Below are 20,718 nucleotides of genomic sequence, written 5' to 3' on the forward strand. Positions count from 1 at the left end.
GGATGATAACACGAACGAATCTTAAAAATATTACGTTCTGTGAGAGAATCCTGATACAAAAGACCGCATGTGGTGCGATGCCATTTATAGGAAATATCCAGCACAGACAAATCCATTAAGACTGAAGACTTCATTAAGAATGAAGGTTGGTTGGGGCGCCTGGGTGGCTCAGTGGGTTAAGCCTCTGCCTTCGGCTCAGGTCATGATCTCAGGGTCCTGGGATGGAGCCCCACATTGGGCTCTCTGCTCAGTGGGGAGCCTGCTTCCCCCCTCTCTCTGTCTGCCTCTCTGCCTACTTGTGATCTCTCTCGCTGTCAAAGAAATAAATAAGATCTTAAAAAAAAAAAAAAAGAATGAAGGTTGGTGGTTGCCTTTGGGGTAGGTTGGGGGCAGCTGGGGAGAAAGGGGTAGTGGGTGATAATGGGTACAGGGTTTCTTATTGGGGGTAATGTAGATGTTCTCACATTGTGGTAATGATTGCAAAATTATGACTATGTCAAAAATAATTGAATTGTACATTTTAAATGGGTCATTAGTATATTATACCTTAAAGCAGTTAAAAAATATGCATGTAGAGAAGAAGTATATTCTAAAACATTAACAGTGGTTTTATTTTTTTTTTCCTTTTTCTTAATTATTTTTTGTGGCTCAAAAAAAGTGCCACAAGTAATTTAAATTTAAAAAGTTATTAAAACAAGATGTCAAATTCTTTTTGAAAGGATGTAGAGTGCAAATATGAAAATTACATTTAAATAACCCATTGGGAGTTGCTTTAGGGCAGAAATTTCTTCTCTCACCTTGATGTCCTCACCCTGGCTGATCCTGTGGCTCAGCAGGGACCCAGCAAGGCTTGTTCACTTTGAATGGACTGTTGGGGCTCACAGACTAATGGGGCTTATGCTGATATTTCTATAGATAATCACCTTATCCTTTCTCCCAGTCCATATTTATACTTGGGATTTCAAAAGATAGTTTTTTGTTTTGTTTTGTTTTATTTTATTTTATTTTATTTATTTATATTTATTTGACAGAGAGAGAGAGAGAGAGAGAGATCACAAGTAGGCAGAGAGGCAGGCAGAGAGAGAGGGGAAGCAGGCTCTCCACTGAGCAGAGAGCCCAATGTGGGGCTCCATCCCAGGACCCTGAGATCATGACCTGAGCCGAAGGCAGAGGCTTAAGCCACTGAGCCACCCAGGCGCCCCCAAAAGATAGTTTTTACTAGTATTCCCACTTTTAGGAAAAAATGGAGTAATCAGGGTACTGAAACAAAAGGGCCCAGGGTTAAAATAGTCTCTGAGTGAAGGAGTAGGAGAGTTTCTTAAATTTGTCCCCTTTGCCATTTTAGTTCTCTGAGATTTGTGAATTGTAGATACATAGTAGGATAAAACCCTGAAGTCATAAACTGAAGTTGTTAGAAGGGAAACACCAGTGCCTAATTGGAAAGGAAAGGGTGGTTTGGGGCATTAGCTGGAGGGGTGGGAGGCAGCAAAGGGAAAAGCATTCATCTGTCTGCTCAATCTGGCAGTTCAGAAGTTGTGATAAACAGTGCTAGTATTCAAAGTGTTTCAATTAGTATTTCAAAAAAGCGAACAACTTTCCCTTCCCTGTCCTGACCTAGAGCTTGCCTAATGATTCACTACATCTCATCAGCTCTTTTGGGCCACCAGATTGAGGTGGAGGAGAGAAGCATTTATTCAGTGCCTTTAATATGCTAGGCACTCGCTTGGCACTGGGGATTCAAGGGTTGGGCCAAAATCAATTTGGACCCAGCCTTCCCAGAACTCAGTCTGCTGAGAGAAAAGGATCCATTCAGACTCTGCACCGCTCTCAGTCCCTTTGGGCCTTTGTGGAGGAGGCAGCGTGAGCTGAGAGCAGGACCCTCGTTTTTCAGTTGTACTTTTGATAGTGCTCTGCCAATCTAACCCTCTTGGGAACTTGATTGTGCACAGTTGAACCTGAACCAGGAATGAAGCAGGAGTAGTTGTCTGGCTGGCTCTGATCATGATTCTTTTTTTTTTTTTTTTTTGCCTCCTTCCTGGGAGGAGTCAGATGACACAGCAAAGGGTAGTTAAGGAGAATACCAACCGTCCTGTATTTTCAGTGTGAGCTTTTGCTTTGCGTAAGTGTAGCCTCTGTGGTCCCATTTTTCAAAAAGGGGACAGTAAGACTTAACACAGAGTTGAGATCTATTAGGCTAATCTGTTTCTTAACAAAACCCTGGTAGTAATCTCAGAGCTACTTACCCCTATTGTTTGAAAACCCTGTTTGCCGGTGCAGTGTCACTGGTGAACATGAATATTAGAGATTATTTATTGTTCCATTATAGTTTGGCAATAAGAAAACATGTCTATTAAGTTTGGTAAATCGGATTTAGAAGGGATAATCCTTCTGGGTGGGCCATGCAGGCAAGATTAATAGGCCTTTAAAACAGAAGAGTTTGAATTACTGATATCATTATCTGCCCGGAGGTTGCTATAGCAATGAGTGGTTTGATTGGTGTTGCAGTGGAGTGAGTGTAAAAGGATCCTAGTCATTTAGCAGAAACTCTCCTAGAGCAATTTGATTAAACTCCGGTCGAATGAGTGCCCAGTTCTTTAAAAGCTCTAGGATGTAGTTGTGCGCTTTCCCAGATTAATTAAAGATACTTTATTACTCTGAATCTATACACTGTCACGAATATTTTTAATAATGTTCGCATAAAGGTTTAATAGCTTGGAAAGCTATTTTTAAAGTGATGAAGTACAAATTTTATAAACACTTGCCATCTCTGGTATAGTTTATGGCAAAGTTGCCTTTAATTAGATTATACCTGAAACAAGAGAAAAATGCAGTAGATGATACGGAAAACTGTAGGCTGACAGTGTGCAAACAGTGATATTTTGAGAGTGGCAGGAAGCTGGGCCATGGTGACACTGCTTCTGTTACTGCAAGCCAGGTTTTCTCAGCTGCTGTGGCCTTCTGCATTAGCACAATCTTGAGCAAAATGTCCTGTTTCTTTTCATCAACGCTCTAGGTACATAATTCTTTAGAAATGCAGAATCCTAAATTCAAGAGCATGTGGCCTGAACAGCTTTTTTAAAGGGGTATTTTACAGTAGTGTAATAAAAATGTGTGCGACTCTCTTGCTGATGAGGTTGAAGTTTCTTTGGAAACTTGGGTTCTTGTTACCCTCCCTTTCTTCACCATCTTGGTGCTCTTTTCCCCACCTAGCCAACTTTTAGGGTTTGGGTATGTGTATTCAAAACAAAATCCCTCGTATGTTCTATAGGGGCTTCCCATCAATGTCTGCATCTGTGCGATGGGGCAGAGAGGTTTACGTTAGGGTTTTGCATTTTGGCACCTGAGCAGCAGGCTTTGGAAGGGTGAAGCTGGTTCATTTTGGCATTCCCAGTGCCGGCCGCGTTGTTCTGCAAACGTTACTCTGCTGCCACCTGGAGGCCCTGTGTGGGATGTGCATTTATAGGTAGATGGGGGCGCCAGAGAGCAGAAGCTGCCCAGGCTGGGTGTCCGCAGGTCCTTAATCCCTGCTGACGTCAGTTGACAGGACCATGTGAAATTGAAGCTATTATTGTTTCATTTTGAACTAAGGGGCTAATAAGGATGATAGATTCAAGAGCAGTAAACTGTGGAGAATAAATACCTCATTATTTGTTGGTAAATGCCAAGGTTCTGTTATGCACATTTTATTTATTTTTATTTTTATTTTTTAATTAACATATAATGAATTATTAGCCCCAGGGGTACAGGTCTGTGAATCGTCAGGCTTACACACTTCACAGCACTTACCATAGCACATACCCTCCCCAATGTCATAACCCAACCACCATTTCCACACCCCCCTCCCCCGGCAACCCTGTTTGTTTTGTGAGATTAAGAGTCACTTATGGTTTGTCTCCCTCTGGATCCCATCTGGTTTCATTTTTTCCTTCCCTACCTCCCAACCCCCCACATTGCCTCTCAAATTCCTCATATCAGGGAGATCATATGATAATTGTCTTTCTCCTATTGACTTATTTCGCTCAGCATAATACCCTCTAGTTCCATCCACATTGTTGCAAATGGCAAGATTTCGTTTCTTTTGATGGCTGTGTTATGCACATTTAAAAAAAAAAAAAACCATCAGGACAGTGAGAAAGTTGACTCTTCTGCTCTATCCTTGCCTTACTATGACCCGTCAGGGAAATACTTTACACTTTTTCTAAGCAAGAACTTGAGTGAACCTCCTAGCTTTGGTGCCTGGCAATAAGGGGAGCTTGAATAAATCCACCGGGAGGTCTGAACTTCAGTTAATTGACTGGCAAAGCGGAGTGGGGACCTATCTAGGTAAACTAGGGGGTATTCCCCAGAATTGGCACTAGGCAGGGCAGCTGAGGGGTCCAGAGGAGTCCTTGGGTCCACATAGTGTATATTTGTACGCTTGTTGGTAAAGTTTCTTAGCTATCTGCCCTTGCTAGGAGTGTCCAGTGCTTATTTTCCCCAGCCCCAAACCTGCTTTTGGTGGTTAAATATCAACAACAGTGGCCCTTATTAATGGGCAACTCAGTGGGAAAAGAACCAGTCCAGACCTGGAGAAAAATACCCCTTAAATGAGCCTTCCTGTTTAGCCTGGAACATCCTGACCACTAATATTTCCAGGAAAGCCTTTATTCAGAAGAAGGGTACCCAGTGTGCTTGGGGCCTGTCAGTGCTCAGCCCAACAGTCTCTGCGGTGGGAGCCAAAGGGTTGTGTTGGTGTCGCGGACTTACAGGGATGTCCGAGGAAAGGCAGATTTCATCTGGAATGAATTATGCCCTTTTGAAACATGAAATCTGTGGTATTTGAGGAACTAGACATGTGGAATATCCTCAGGTAGGTACCAGTCATGTTCTTAAAATCTCTGCTATTTTGAAGAGCCTTTATTCTGTGAGCAGCCTTCCTTTTGAATCAGGGGCATTTGTTGATTTAATGATTTTTTTTTTCCTCAGGATTTCCTGCAAGAGGTCCTGGGCTTGTTTACCTTTCGGTCCACACAAATATTACCAGAGTGGGGCAGTTGGACTGTCACATATTCTGAGGAGAGTTGATTTTTAAGAAGCCTAATCTAGGCTAGCTCCTCACAGACAGCTCCTGGGGCAATTCATGTATAATTGTTGTCTACTTTTTGGGTTTTCTTTCCCCCCCCTTTTTTTTTTTTTTAAATGAAAGCTCCTATCAGATCCTGATGAGGATCATTCCTTTTGCAGAGGTTAAGAATTCGGCAACCAGCAGATCATCACCTGAAAAGGAGAATGTAAAGGTAAGGATTCTCTGTCCCTCTTTCTTTTTGGAACTTTCCCCCAGAGCTGCTGTAGAAGTGAAGATCTAGTGGTAAGAAAAAAAATCTACTTCCCCTCCCCCACAAAAAAATCAAAAACAAACCTCCAGTGGGGTAGACCATGTCACGTTCAGAATAACTTGAAATTTTTATTTACTTATTTATTTATTTTAAAAATTAAAAAAATGTGGTTTTTTTTTTAGTCACCATAAAATACATCATTAGTTTCAGAATAACTTGAATTTTCAGTCTCTGTTCTTTATGACCCAAGCTGGCTGTCTTTCTGGTTTGCACTTGTATATGCAAGATGATTATACACATTTTCCAAAACAAGTTTTTCTTTAAAGATGCATAGCTCCAGATGTTTGCCAGCAGTGTGGCTGCAGGAGTATGCCCGGGAGACGGCCTCTGGGAAAAAAGGACCTCCGGAGGGCTTCCTTGTGGGGCAGGTCCTTCCCTTTCTGTAGCTCTTGAATAATATGAATTAAGTACAAGACTAGTTTTGTTGATGTGTGGCGAGACATGTGACATGTCTTCATTGATATTTTCTGAGGTGGCTTTTCATGAGCTGATAAAACTCAACAGAATTGGGGCCCATAAGTAAATTTTGTTAAAACCCTGCCTGACTTTATCTCTTCCAGCACATGGAAAACCTGGTGGTTCAACCAAATGAACACGGAGACCGGGACCATCTAGATTCGGGTATGTTCCAAAAGAGCACTTTCCCCTGTACTCCTCAGAGTATGCCAGTCCTGGGTATAAAGAGGACTGGAAGAAAAGAAATGTTAAAATAAAACCTTTCTTCCTGGGAGCTTTGTCTAGTTTTTGAAACCAACACAGATACATTTTTGTTGCAGCAGCAGTTAAAATACTCTGAGTCAAGGGTTGAGGATTCACTTACAATCCTTTGAAAAACAAATCGAGACAAAGCAATAAAGGCTTTGCCTGACCAGTTGACCTCTGAGCCGGACTCTGTCTTGGGACTAGTCTTGTGTTAGTTACCTCGTAACTTCTCTGAGGTAGGTACCAGCTTCATTTTCAGGTGAAGTGACTGAGGCCTCTGGCAGACAGCAGGTGGTGGAACTGAGACTCCTAACTCCCTTCCTCCTGAAACCCCAGGCTTACTGCTATCCCACTTTGATGCCCAGTTGGGGGAGCCCTTGGAGCTGAGCAGATGACACCGAGGAAGGACCAGATGTTGTCACTGGGTGTGGGTTGGGGCACCAGGAGATCCCTTGGCAAGGTGACGGTGATTTTTCCCCAGGACTGGACATTCTCATCTGTCCACGCATTCTAGGTCACATCTCCTGAGGACATCTCCCCAGAGCTCCCTGGCCACTTGCTGGTTCTTAGGGGCTAATCTGGACCCCATAGTTTCCCTTTGAGTTCAAACCTGAGGAAGCTGTTGGAGGCTGGAGGCACATAAACTGGGCCATCAGCTGATGTCTTCTCTGGGCCCGTGGGTGGTCTGTGCAGACCTCTGGGGCTGAGTGGAAGTGAGTGGGGTGGTGGTGGTGGTGGAGGAGTGCTCAGGCTGATGTAAAAGCAGGGAAGACCAAGACGATCCCCAGGGTGAGTTTAATAGTGGGGGTGGTGCTGGGCCTGGGAAGCTCTTGGCGCACGGGTCTCACTGGAGGCCAGTGGAGTGTTTTTGGCACATTTGGCAGGCACAGGCAGAGCAGTGACAACATGGCGGGGGGGGCGGGGATCATGAAGAATAAAGCAGGGTGAGGAGGAAGCACCACCATCAGCGTCCATTGACTGTGTGGCTGGTAGCTTGGCTCCAAGCCAGTGGTGTTTGCCCAACCTCCTTAAACGAGGTACTAATACTGAAATTGAAATAGAAACTTGGACTCCACCAGGTGATTCGCACACTTTTACCATTTCTGCTATATAAGGTAAGGGGAATAATGTACTTCCAGAAGAGGGGAAGAGGAAGGAGCAATGAAAGCAAACACCTCTGTTTGAATGACTCTTGTAGGCCATTAAATCCAGGAGCAGAGCTGTTGCTCACGCATACAGGATGTCTCATCTACAGATTGCATCGTGCCCCGAGGAATGTTGGCTTTGAAGAATGTTTACCGAGACAAATTGCTGGTGGGGGAGGAGTGTTGGCTGTTACAAGTATTACATAGGACGATTTTAATTTTCACTGTTAAAAACTCCATTCTCAAACTGGTACATTTGCTGGGCAGGAAGGCCCGTGGTAAGGAGAGTGTAGTAGCCTGACAGAAACAGTGTGTTTTGTTAGTAGCATCATTGTGTCTGAGGAGGACCATAATATATGATTTGAGACAAACTCCTGTGACTTTAATCCCCTGCGAGTTATGAAAAGAGCCACGAATGATTGTTCCTTGGGCTAACATTGGCTTTTTTCTTCATTTAATCTTTTTTGGATGAAAAAAGTTACCTGGGGGCGCCTGGGTGGCTCAGTGGGTTAAAGCCTCTGCCTTCGGCTCGGGTCGTGATCTCGGGGTTCTGGGATCGAGCCCCGCATCAGGCTCTCTGCTCAGCAGGGAGCCTGCTTCCCCTCCTCTCTCTTTCTGCCTGTCTCTCTGCCTACTTGTGATCTCTGTCTGTCAAATAAATAAAAAAAAAAAAAGTTACCTGACTTTATGCAAAGAAAATGGTAATCGATTTTAAAAGAACCTTCTGGAACAGAACAAGACAGGAGGCAGTGAGCAGTAGTTGGATGATATTCTGGATTCTGGAAATGGAAACAGCTTTTCCACAAGGCCACTTCTAAACTGCTGTGATATTTTATGTGTGTGTACATTCCACTTGGTCTCCAAGGACATGCTGATAAATGTGGGGTTGAGGTTAATTTCTTTGCTGACTTGTATTATTCAGAATGGTATGATGTTGGTTTAGCATGCTCTTGTAAACAACATCAGTGCTGTTCCATTAGAACTTTTTTTATATCTATACTATTAAAAATGGTAGCCGGTAGCCACGTATGTCTACTGTGTGTGTGATGTGTGATTAGTGTGGCTGAGGAATTAACTTATAATTTTAGTTTATTACCCTGAAAGTTCCCTTTGTATTGTTAACTACCAGGAGCATTAAAAATCCTACTGGCCATTAGTTCACACACTGAAAAGAACTGTTGATCGCAGAGCTGATGTCTTGGGTGGGTAACAGCTAGTAAGCTCATCCAAGCCAGTGCCTCTGAACCACCTCAGCGAGTAGTAAGGGGACATGCAGGAGTGACGGCTCTGCTCTCTGTGGATGCTGGAAGAGCCTCAAAGGGGAGAATATCAGTTGAAGGCCTGCGATCCAGTACTGTTGCTATGAGAGTGCAGACAGAACTTCTCATTGTGTGTTTCCTTGACATTGTAGGTATGTAGAATGGAGAGAGAGGGCCGAGCATTTGGAGGTTATGAATTTAGAAAACATAGATGAGATGGGTCAGTAGAGAAATGAAGAAGGAAGAAAGGGTCCATTTGGCTCAAGTCTGCAGGACTAAATAGGATTAAAAAAATAGAAGCTCAGTAGTGGGCCCCTACAAATGCTGTGCCAAGGAGAAGGGGAGTGTACATCAAGCACGAGCAAGGGGGCAGCTGTAGGAATATGGAGGGATGGTGAGCTTCAGCTGCCTTCTTGGAATCCCACCTGTAAATGAAGATACATAAAACCATCATTGGGTCAGCCAAGTGGCAAATGGCTTGAGATGTTGCTGTCTTGTAAACTCTACTTTGAAAGGGTTGAATTTGAAAAAGTAGAACTGTGTGCCTCGTTAGAAATGAAGATTCAGTTAAAAGTTAAGTTTGTCCTTGAGGACTGGGAAACAAGAGTGCCATTGTGGCAGGTGAATTACAGAAGCTCCTGGAAGGTGACCCTCGTGCTATCTTAGCAAGTGATACTCCAGCGTGTGAGTGAAGTTATGTGTGTCAGACCAGATTTGGTGACACTACCGATGTTGATTTTCCTGCAATAATTTATTCACCACATCCTGCATTGGACAAAAGGTGGCTTGAAACTTACTTACCTATTGCCGTACATTGTGTGGCTATTGGGATGGAAAAAAATGAAGGATTGGTGAAGTAGATTGGTTAAAACAAGAAACATGTGAGCGCGTTTTGACTTTCTCAAGGGGCAAGATAGGAGGGAGGTAGAGACATGAGGGGAGGTGGTGATGGAATTGGCTGGCATCTGGTTCTGTGCTTGAGAAGTCCCAGTACCTTGCAGCTCTGGGCAGGAAGCACGGCTGAATCTACTACCCCGGTTTGGCTGGCAGAGAGTGGGCCAGAGAAGATTTTATATAGAATATTGTATCAAAATAAGACTTAGGGAAAAAATAATCTTTTTAAGTTGTGGAAGCAATAAATGCTCACACTAATAAGATTGGGAATTTTAGAAACTGTAGAAAAAGAGAAAACACTCCTATAGTTTGCCCGCCCAAAGAAGCTCCTGTTAAACTTTGTGTATTTCCTACCAGTATTTTTGGGTGCATCTATTTTTTACATTGTTGTGATCATGTAAGCAATAGAATTTTGTGTCCGGCTTTATTTATTTAGCATGATATGCCATAAGTAAGTTCTGTTTTAGTAGGTAGCTTAAACTGATTCTGTACATTTTTCTACAGAAGATATGGCTTACTTTTCTAAGAAGAAGGGGAAAATGTCTTAGATTTTGTCATTAAGCATATATCAGTGAGAAGAAAATCTCTTCTTTTTATAATATGTATTGTTTGATTTTATAGACTGACCCAATTTTCAGTTCAAACCCCAATTATTCTTTAATACTTTGGGTCCCTTCATTGCTATTACTGTTGGTTACTTATATGTTACATGAGAAAAAGAAAATCTTTTAATCTTTTCGTTAGTAGATGTTGGGGCCTGGGAGGCGTGGGTGACAAGGAGACAGATGAACCAAAGCTGGTGGGGAAAGAAACCTGACCTGATATCCAAAAAATGATCTGGAACAATCATGAAGAGAAGGAAGCAGAAATAGACAGAAGTGATCGGTCGGAAGTGGAAGATTTCAGATTGCTTCATCTAGATAGCGCAGACTTTCAGGACTACAGAAAAGACCCAGAAGGAGAAACAAAAGTGCTACATAGGAAGCTTAGGAAAAAATGTCAGTAAACAGAAACTGGAAGGAAATAGTTGGAAGATCCAGAGGATCAGTCCCCTAGAACAGAATGTTTGGTGGAGTCCAAACTCCTTTTTTGGGATCCCTGTTTGTGGGTCTATCTGGGAGAGGTCGAAGCCCATGAATTTCATTGGTAAGATACATGGAGACTGTGTAGTCAGTCCTGTTGGTTTGGTGTAAACCACCAATAAATAGGGCTAATCGGGTTAGTCTTTTTTCTCTTATATTAACTAAAAGTTTAGAAATGAAATTAATGCTGCTAGGTTATACAGGCATATAAAACAGTGCTTTTAAGTTGTTTGTGGGAACAGTTTTGAGATGGTTCCAAACAGCAGGGAATCTTGAGATCTAGCACCCGTGGGACCCCTGGGTGCTTCAGTCAGTTAAGCATCTGCCTTCAGCTCAGATCCTGATCCCAGGGTCCTGGGATCGAGTCCTGCAAGGTGCCTGCTTCTCCCTCTGCCTGCCTTTTCCCCTGCTTGGGCTCACTCGCTCTCTCTGTCTCTGACAAATAAATGCATAAAATCTTTAAAAAAAAAAAAAAATCTAGGACCCATGTCAGTAGAAGTGGGCCCTCTGTTGGCTGTTATTTAATAACACATGTGTATCTATGTTGAGATTTCAAGAATGTTAAATGAAACATGAAGGAATATTTAAAAAGTGTCAGGGAGAAGGGAACTTAGCAGAGCTCTCAACCTTCTGAAAAAGAAGTTTTGAAGTTTGATTTTTGGCAGATCTTTCTCTATGCCCCAGGCTACAGAATCTTCTATGGATTCCTTGGCGGGGGGGAGGGGCAGTTTTCATTTCTTTACCACAAGCCCAAACTTATCAGTGATTTGATTTTGAAATAAAGGGGCTGGGGCTAGGAATGGAGAAACATCCCAAGACCATGGGGAATTCAAAGTTATTTGGGACTCATATTCCTTCTGCTGACTTCCATGAAATTTCCTTGCTATACTTGCTGAGGTTTTAAACATTGTTTTTGGTAGAAGAAATTACTGACTTACTGGAATTCTGCTGAGTGTTACAAACTCTGGGTCTTTTACCATCAGTGTTCTGTCTGTTCTATTTGTGGCTTCATTGTTTGGACATATTCTTCTTGTGCAAGGTGAATAAAGCATTGTTCTCTATATTATTTTATTTATTTATTTATTTATTTATTTATTTAAGATTTTATTTATTTGATAGAGATCACAAGTAGAGAGGCAGGCGGGAGGGGGGAGCAGGCTCCCCACAGAGCAGAGAGCCCAATGTGGGGCTCGATCCCAGGACCCTGGGATCATGACCCGAGCCGAAGGTAGAGGCTTTAACCCACTGAGCCACCCAGGTGCCCCTGTTCTTTATATTAAACAAGTGGAATATTTATTGGCAGAATTCTATCCCACAAATTAAAGATTTATGGGATTTTTAGATTAATATATACTATAAACTTGAACACATGAAGAAACCAAAGCCTTTATGGAGGTGTGGAGTATCATGTTGCTTTTCTTCTGATTTAAAAACACACAGAAACACTGTGTTAAACTGGAATTCTTGTTTCTACTGTCTAATGAAACCATGAGTCTTATGCTCTGCCTGTTATTAGCTCACAAATGTGAAAAAGGTAAAACCAAAGTGAGTTAAGGTTAAGAGTCACACAGGCACTCTGTTAACCTATGGTTCTAAACTCAGCCTACACATGGGGATTTCCTTGGAGCTTTACCACTACTGAAACCTGTGTCCGTCCCCAGAGAGATCTGTTTTGACTGGTCTGGAGTATAGCCACACTTAAGAGTTCTAAAAGTTTCCCACGTGATCCCCAACCTTGTGACCCAAGGTTGAGAACCATGAGGTACTACCTTGAGGGAGCTCTGCTTTGCTGACATCATCCTTGACATCCTGGGTTTTCCATCTTCTTGGAGTTGGGGAAATGTGGTTTTACTTGTATTGCAGTAGATGGCAAAAGCAAGTAAAGAAGCCTATTTGTATTGGGTTTGCAGACTTTGAATGAATATTGTCATCAATATCCTCATAGATCTATGGGGAATGTAAAACTTTGGAAAAAACTACTGAGAGAAATTCCTAACTACTTGAGCCTATATGAGATGATTAACATTTAAAGATTAATCACCTTTCAGTATTAAGAAGGAATCCCATGATTGTTACTTGCTTTCAGAATCATTTAACAGACTTGCAGGAGCACAGCTGGGGATGGAGGGAATTTGGTTTACACTAATGTCATAAGGGCTTTAAAAGGATGCCTGATGTTTGTACTCATGGTACAAGCCAAACCGCCTTTTGCTTTCATTCAACAAACAAGCTTAATTTCTGAAATGTAACTGAGGTGGGGGGATGGCAGGTTTTTTCTCTGAATTTTAAATTTTGGGGTTTTTTTTCTGTTTTATTTTTTCATCATGGTAAGTGTACTCTTTAATCCCCATACCCTATTTCACCCATCCCTCTACCCACCTCCCCTCCAGTAACCAACAGTTCTCTACAATTAAGAGTCTTTCTTGGTTTCTCTCTTTTTTCCTTTGGTTGTTTGTTTTGTTTTGGTTTTCTGCTTGTTTGTTTTGTTTCTTAGATCCCACGTATGAATGAGATCATACAGTATTTGTCTTTCTCTGACTTGCTTTGTTTAGCATCACACTCTTTAGCTCCATCCATGTTGTTGCAAATGGCAAAATTTCATTCTTTTTTTTTTTTAAGATTTTTATTTATTTATTTGACAGACAGAGATCACAGGTAGGCAGAGAGGCAGGCAGAGAGAGAGGAGGAAGCAGGCTCCCCACCGAGCAGAGAGCCCGACACGGGATTGAATCCCAGGACCCTGAGACCATGACCTGAACTGAAGGCAGAGGCTCTAACCCACTGAGCCACCCAGGTGCCCCAAAATTTCATTCTTTTTTATGGCTGGATAATAATCCATTGTGTTTACATACTACATCTTCTTGATCCATTCATCAGTCAGTGGCCATTTGGGCTGCTTCCATATTTTGGCCATGTAGATAATGCTACTATAAACATCAGGGTGTGTGTATTCCTTTGAATTAGTGTTTTTGTATTTCAAGGTAAATACCAGGGTGATTGCTCAGCTGTAGTGTAGTTTGAGTTTTAATTTTTTGAGGAACAAGCATACCTTTCCAGAGTGGCTGCACCAGGTTGCATTCCCACCAACAGTGAACAAGGGTTCCTTTTTCTCCACAACTTCACCAACATTTGCTTTTTCTTGTGTTTTGATTTTAGCCATTCCAATAGGTGTGAGATGGTATCTCACTGTGTTTCTGATTTGCATTTCCCTGATGATGAATGATACTGAGGACCTTTTCATGTGTCTGTTGGTCATATGTATCTCTTCTTTGGAGAAATGTCTGTTCATGTCTTCTGCTCATTTTTTAATTGGGTTGTTTTTTGGGTGTTCACTTATATCCTATAGATACTAACCCTTTATTGGAAATGTCATTTACAAATATCTTCTCTAATTCCGTAAGTTGCCTTTCAGTTTTGTTGAGGTTTCCTTCACTGCAGAAATTTTTTTTTTTATATAGTCCCAATAGTTTGGTTTTTTTTCCCATTGCCTCAAGAGACATAACTAGAAAAATGTTGCTATGTCTGATGTCAGAGAGATAACTGCCTGTGCTCTTTTCAAGGATTTTTGTGGCTTCAGGTCTCAGATTGAGGTCTTTAACCCACTTTGAGTTTGTTTTTGTATGTGATGGAAGAAAATGTTCAGTTTCATTCTTTGCATGTGGCTGTCCAGTTTTCCCAACATTATTTGTTAAAGAAACCATCTTTTCCTCATTATATATGAATTCTAAATTTTGAATCTCCAAACTGAGATCCTCAAGTCCAAATAAACTAGCTTAGTGAATGAGTAAATCACATAGACTCCATCCTGAAAGATTCTATTTTGATGTTTAAGTCAAATGATTACATTATAAAATTCAGACAAAAATAAAATATTAAGTAAACTACTAATTTATAAAACATGAAACAAATAGAAAATAGGACATATGTTCTGTAAAGAGTATTTAAAATTTTTACATAGAAATTTAAAATTCCAGCCACAGATTTCTTCCCCTTTTCTTGTGCTGAAATCCTTGAGTATACCAGTGTGTCTAGATATTTAATGAAGGAATTGCTCTCACAGAAGAGTCACTGGGTTCAGGGCTTGGTAGCAGTGTGTAAGTGTGCTTATGTGAGTTTAGGCTTGCTCTTTTTTGAGTACTGGTGGTTAATCTCTTGGAAGAGACTTCAGGGCAGTTAAGTTAGAGCTTGTGTTCCCAGGCATGAAAGCTAACAATTTATTTGGACAAGTTGGTTTAACTTTTAGAGTGGCTAATTGAGAAGACATTGTTAAGAAATATGGTCCCTTACTTCAGCCATGAGCAAGAAAGCCAAATGGGATTTATTCTTCATAGTATGAGATTTTGTGGAAGGATGTGTATGAGCTAATGTATAGAGAAGTGGTACCATCGCAAATTGAACAGGAGATCCAGTACTAAATATGGTTCTTTATAATAATCAAAATAACAAAAAAATCATAGAGTAAAGCTAACATTATCGAGAACTCAAGTAGAAGACTGAGTGAGCTAGCTGGGTTTCATCCATGCTCTTGAGATTTGTCTGCCAATAAGATTTCTGTGATCTCACTGAGGTAGACGTTCCTACCCTCTGGTGCACATGGGAGCCTCTCACTGGGGTTGCCTCCTGGGAACCTATTAACTCCAAAGAGATACTATTTGTTTGTGAAAAATTAAAATTTGTTTCAGCACATCTTTTAATGTCTAATTAGCTTTGTCAGAGCTACACAGTTACTTCACATAATACCTTAGGCAAAAGAAAGTGCACTTTCATGCATAACTTGAATTCTGTATATATGATAAAGTGATGCAATCTTTTAGCATGAATTCCACAAACATCCATCGAGGGAACATAGATTCTGTACTTTTTGTCTCATCCTTTAAATTTTTTTTTGAGTTTTTAGAACAGATTTCAGATTTATAGAAAAATTATAAAGATACTTTGGAGAATTCCCATATGTCCGTCTTCCCCTATTAACATATACTATGGTGCCTTTGTTCAAATGAGTTAACCAGTATTGATACATTATTATTGACTAAAGTCCATACTTTATTTAGATTTCCTTAGATTTATCTAATTTCCATTTTGTGTCCTAGGATCTTCTCCAGGATACCATATTATATTACCATGTTTCCTTAGGCTCCTCTTGGCAGTGAGAATTTCTTAGACTTTGCATGTTTTTACTTATCTTGACAGTTTTAGGACTACTGGTCAGATATTTTGTACTATGCTATTTTTCTGATGTGTTCCCCATTATCATATTGGGGTTATGGGTTTGGGAGGAAGACCGCAGAGGTAGAATGCCATTTTCATCATATCAATGGTTTATGCCATCAACATTACTTCAAACTGTTAATGATGACCTTGATTAGTGGTGGAGGTAGGGTCAGCTTTCTTCACTGTAAAGTTACTTTTCCCTACTACTCTTTGCATACTCTTTGGAAAGATGTGCAGGCCATACTTCAGGGGTGGAGTGTCCTCTGTATACTTTCTTGTGGGCAAATAAATAACTGGAAACTCTTCTATGTGGGAGACTTAGACTTCCCCATCTGTTTCTTCAATCATTTATCTCATATGCATTCATGGGTATTTGACACTTTGCATAGTAATTTAACACTGCTCTATTTGTTGTTGAGAAGTAGTCTAGCTTTGGCAATGGGGAATTCTTACAGTTGGCTTCCTTGTCATTTGCACACATTCCCATTATAGTGGTTTTTGTTGGTTTTTGTTTGTTTGTTTGTTTTAGAGAGGTGAAAGTATTCTTTATGATATTCTAATGGTAGTTCCATGGCACTGCATTTGTCAAAACTCAGGGAACTTTATGGCACCCAAGTAAACTTTAATGTGTGCAGATTAAAAAAAATGAAGTTGGAGGATCCTTTGATGGAGGCAGAATGTGACAAAACAATCTAACTACTAAAAATGGATGAGTTTCCTCATTGTAAGAGATGTGAAATTTTCAGACCTCTGTAACTTTGGAAACGAGATAGCGTTTGTAAGAATAAGGGCAAATTAATGTGCATAAGCATTGTCCTTTAGGTGATGAAGTTGTTTCTCACGGGGATACACATTAACAATTTTTATACTACTGTAAAAGTGCACTGGAAATGAATACTTAAGCAAATGGGTTATAGACATTATCCTTATGTTGGAGTGGGTGGGAGTTGGTAGATAGCCAAGGGGAGGAGGCTAGAATGTTCTGTGTGGTGATGAATTAGAGTTGGCCACATTAGTATGCACACATGATTAGTTAACATAGATATGTGTGGTTGCATATAGAAATACTTGTAGATAAGTGTATATAAATAGGTCAGGGCACATGCGGAGCTATTTCCTTAATCTGTTCATTGAGAGGGCCTAGAAGTAACGATACTCTAGTAGCATATATTACAAGATCAGCCACCCTTGGGGTCCCTGGGTGGCTCAGTGGGTTAAGCCTCTGCCTTCAGCTCAGGTCATGATCTCAGGGTCCTGGGATTGAATCCCACATCGGACTCTCTGCTTGGTGGGGAGCCTGCTTCCCCTCTCTCTCTGCCTACTTGTCATCTCTCTCTCTCTCTCTCTCTCTCTCTGTCAAATAAATAAATAAAAACCTTAAAAAAAAGATCAGCCACCCTTTATTTCAAATTGATATTATCTATTACATTTTGTGGGAATTTTAGCCTCCGAACTTTGGAATTGATAGATCTGAGTTCATGTTAAGACTAAGTTTTTTGCTCCTTTTATATCTCCTGGTTCACTTATATGCATGTGAATGACCATATACAAGCCCATGTTGAGTGCTGTGATTCACAGACCTGGTCCCCTGAAGTCAATAATACATTATATGTTTAAAAAAAAAAAAAAAACAGTAAGCTGAACTTTGAATTTTCAAATGGATTAAAAAATTAAATTCAGGGGCGCCTGGGTGGCTCAGTAGGTTAAGCCTCTGCCTTCAGCTCAGGTCGTGATCTCAGGGTCCTGGGATTGAGCCCCACATAAGGCTCTCTGCACAGCAGGGAGCCTGCTTCCCCCTCTCTCTCTGCCTGCTTCTCTGCCTACTTGTGATCTCTCTCTCTCTCTCTGTTGAATAAATCAATAAAATCTTAAAAAAAAATTAAGTTCAAAAATAAGTTTGTGGCATGTAAGATACTTTTTGGGAAGGTTTGGGAAATTGGGAATGGGAACATTTGCAGAAAAAAACCCTAAAATGTAGATGTTGCTCTCCCCAGTTGCCATGGTACTTCTCATCCTGAGGAATCTCTTTCTCCTGAGGCTATGACAAGACACATGACTGTCCCTCTGCCCTTGCTCTTTGCAGCCTTATTGCTCATCTCCGTTCTTCTCCCACTTCTAGACCCCTCACACCCAGGATTCAAGCTGCCTCTCCATGATAGAGTCAAAATTTCTTCTAATTCATTGTTCAGAAACATTTAGCCTGTTTGTCCTGCTTCTTTTCTTTGAGGTTATGCCAACGGATTTCAAAGTTTAAAACAAAAAGAGAGACACCAAGAGTCTTTTTTTTTTCCTTAAAAGTATCATCTGATACTTGTAGCTGTTCTGACAGCTGGCGGAAACCTTGCCAATGTAATTCTTAAATATGTTGCTTTGTTCAGAAATCGACTTTCCTGGGGCGCCTGGGTGGCTCGGTGGGTTGGGCCTCTGCCTTCAGCTCAGGTCATGATCTCAGGGATCAAGCCCCGCATCAGGCTCTCTGCTCAGCGGGAAGCCGGTTTCCCCTCTCTCTCTGCCTGCTTCTCTGCCTGTTTGTGATCTCTCCCTCTCTGTCAAATAAATAAATAAAATCTTCAAAAAAAAAAATCAACTTTCCTGTCCTTAGCATTTTGGATATTCTTACACTATATGTGGATATGTCGTAATGTAAGTAATGTCATCTTGATGGACATCTAGGGTACATCCAGTTTTCCCCCTTAGGTAGTAGGGTGATGTAAAAACCTCTGAAAGTGCATGCAAGTTTTTTATTAAAGTAAACCAAGGTAATACAGGTAGATAAGAAATAAAAAGTATTCTTTTTTTTAAAGATTTTATTTATTTGAAAGAGAGAGAATGAGAGAGAGAGAGAGAGAGAGCATGGGAAGTGGGAGGGTCAGAGGGAGAAGCAGACTCCCTGCCGAGCAAGGAGCCTGATGTGGGACTTGATCCCAGGACTCTAGGATCATGACCCGAGCCAAAGGCAGTCGCTTAACCAACTGAGCCACCCAGGTGTCCCAATAAAAAGTATTCTTATGGTTAAAGTAAGATGGCATTAGGAAATGGTGGCATCCTAAAATCCCAATGTATGACAACAGTGCTTGCCCCATGTTCCCAATTCATGTCCGTTTTATGTGAAAGCAACTTCTTGGGCTCTGTTTAAAAAAAAGAGAGAATAGGGAAGTAGGGAGGAAAATAATCATTTAAACCTTGGGATGGCTGTATGCACGATGCCATGTCCTTGAGTGGGTGTGACATTGTAGATGTGAATGTGCTGTCCCCTAGGTGCTTCTCAGAGTGAGCGCATCTAGCACATGGATATAAGCTATGCTTTTAAAAATCCGTATTTTCTATGTAGTGTGGCCTGTCGGTCAGAGCCAAGCATTTCACTTGGTTCATAACCCAAGTCACAATGTTCTCCAACAAAGAAGAACTGCTTGTGTTGAACTCCAGGAGATGACATGGTGCCTCCTAAAGGATTTTGAGGAAGATTCTTTTTTTTTTTTTTTTTAAAGATTTTATTTATTTATTTGACAGACAGAGATCACAAGTAGACAGAGAGGCAGGCAGAGAGAGAGGGGGAAGCAGGCTCTCTGTTGAGCAGAGAGCCCATGTGGGGCTCCATCCCAGGACCCTGGGATCATGACCCGAGCCGAAGGCAGAGGCTTTAACCCACTGAGCCACCCAGGCGCCCCTTGAGGAAGATTCTGACCATCTCTGATTTTTACCCAAGGCTACATCACGGTGCCACTGTGCTGGCTGAAGTGAACCAGGATAGGCTTGTCCTGGCATTTAGGGGTCTTATCTCCTCTTGCCTGTGTGTTTTAATGACTTTTTCCAAGAATGGTGTCAAGCAGTGTTAAAATGCGTGGTTGTTAAACAATGGAGCGGAGAAGGAAAACAAAGCCTTCTGTTTCAGTCTTGGTATGATTGTCTTGGAACTTCTTTGCACACTTGCATGTCTCAGTTCAGAAAATGAAGCCATTACTCTTGAGGTCGACATAGGGATACTTCAGTGTCTATAATACACAAGAGAATACAGTGAAAGGAAAACTTTATCTTTATTTAATATTTAAGCTGAAACTTAATAAAAACTTAGCCATTAAGTTCTTTACCTTTATAACCTCATTTTGATCCTTACAACTCTTTATAGTATGGATGTTATGACCCCATTTTCTAGGAGACTGTGGAGGATCAGAAAGTATGAGTGACACTAAGTAAATAAGTGACAGAGCCGATCTCCAAGCCCAGATATATATGGCTCCAAAACTCCACAATTTTCCTTTTTAGCTTGTGGCTCTGTAAAAATAGGAGTATGACACAGCTCTTGCACTCAAGGCATTTTGGGTCTCACTGGAGGATAAGAAAACTTTACAAATACTGTAATTCAAATCAAAATATAAATACCCTTCTAAGGAAGATTAATTTCACCAAGGTTGGAAGCTAGGTGATCTGCTGTCATGACAAGAGGAGAATCAAGGGAAGCTTCTCTTCTATGTGGGTGTTCCCGACAGCTGAAACTTCAAGGCAACAGCATCTGCCCTGGGTGATTGTAGCCTTATGGAGGTAATTTTCTAAGGATTTCCTAATTAAAGGAGGTACAGTAAGGCTGATGAAATCATTCACACTCTTGCATTGTAGTAGTTGTAGGACATCCTGATGAGAAAGTGGCCTTGGGAATATATCCTTGAATTCTGCCAACTGCAGTTGGAATCAGCCAGGGAAAGCAAAGAAATTAATCCATTGGATATGAATGAGATGTGAATAACATCTTGAATTAATTTAAGTGCAATCATATTGGTATAATGGGGGGAAAAGTGAATTCCTCTAGAAAACAAGGAGGATAAATGACCCACATTTGGGAGAGAGTCTTTGGTGAGCAAGAAAATGAGCTGTCCGAATTACGTGTTAACTGAATGCTAACCTCACTGTCAGTGGCAATCATTCATTCTTTAAAAATATTGGTAAATAAAGCAAATAAGAATAGAGAATCTTCTTGAGCTTCTCAGATGTATTTTTTGGTAGTTCTTCTTTGTTGTCAGAATAACTTCCATATCAAAGATCAATTGATAGATAA

The sequence above is a fragment of the Enhydra lutris genome, unplaced genomic scaffold (assembly GCF_002288905.1).
Source record: "Enhydra lutris kenyoni isolate GAN:26980312 unplaced genomic scaffold, ASM228890v2 scaffoldscaffold19, whole genome shotgun sequence".
Lineage (NCBI taxonomy): Eukaryota > Metazoa > Chordata > Mammalia > Carnivora > Mustelidae > Enhydra > Enhydra lutris.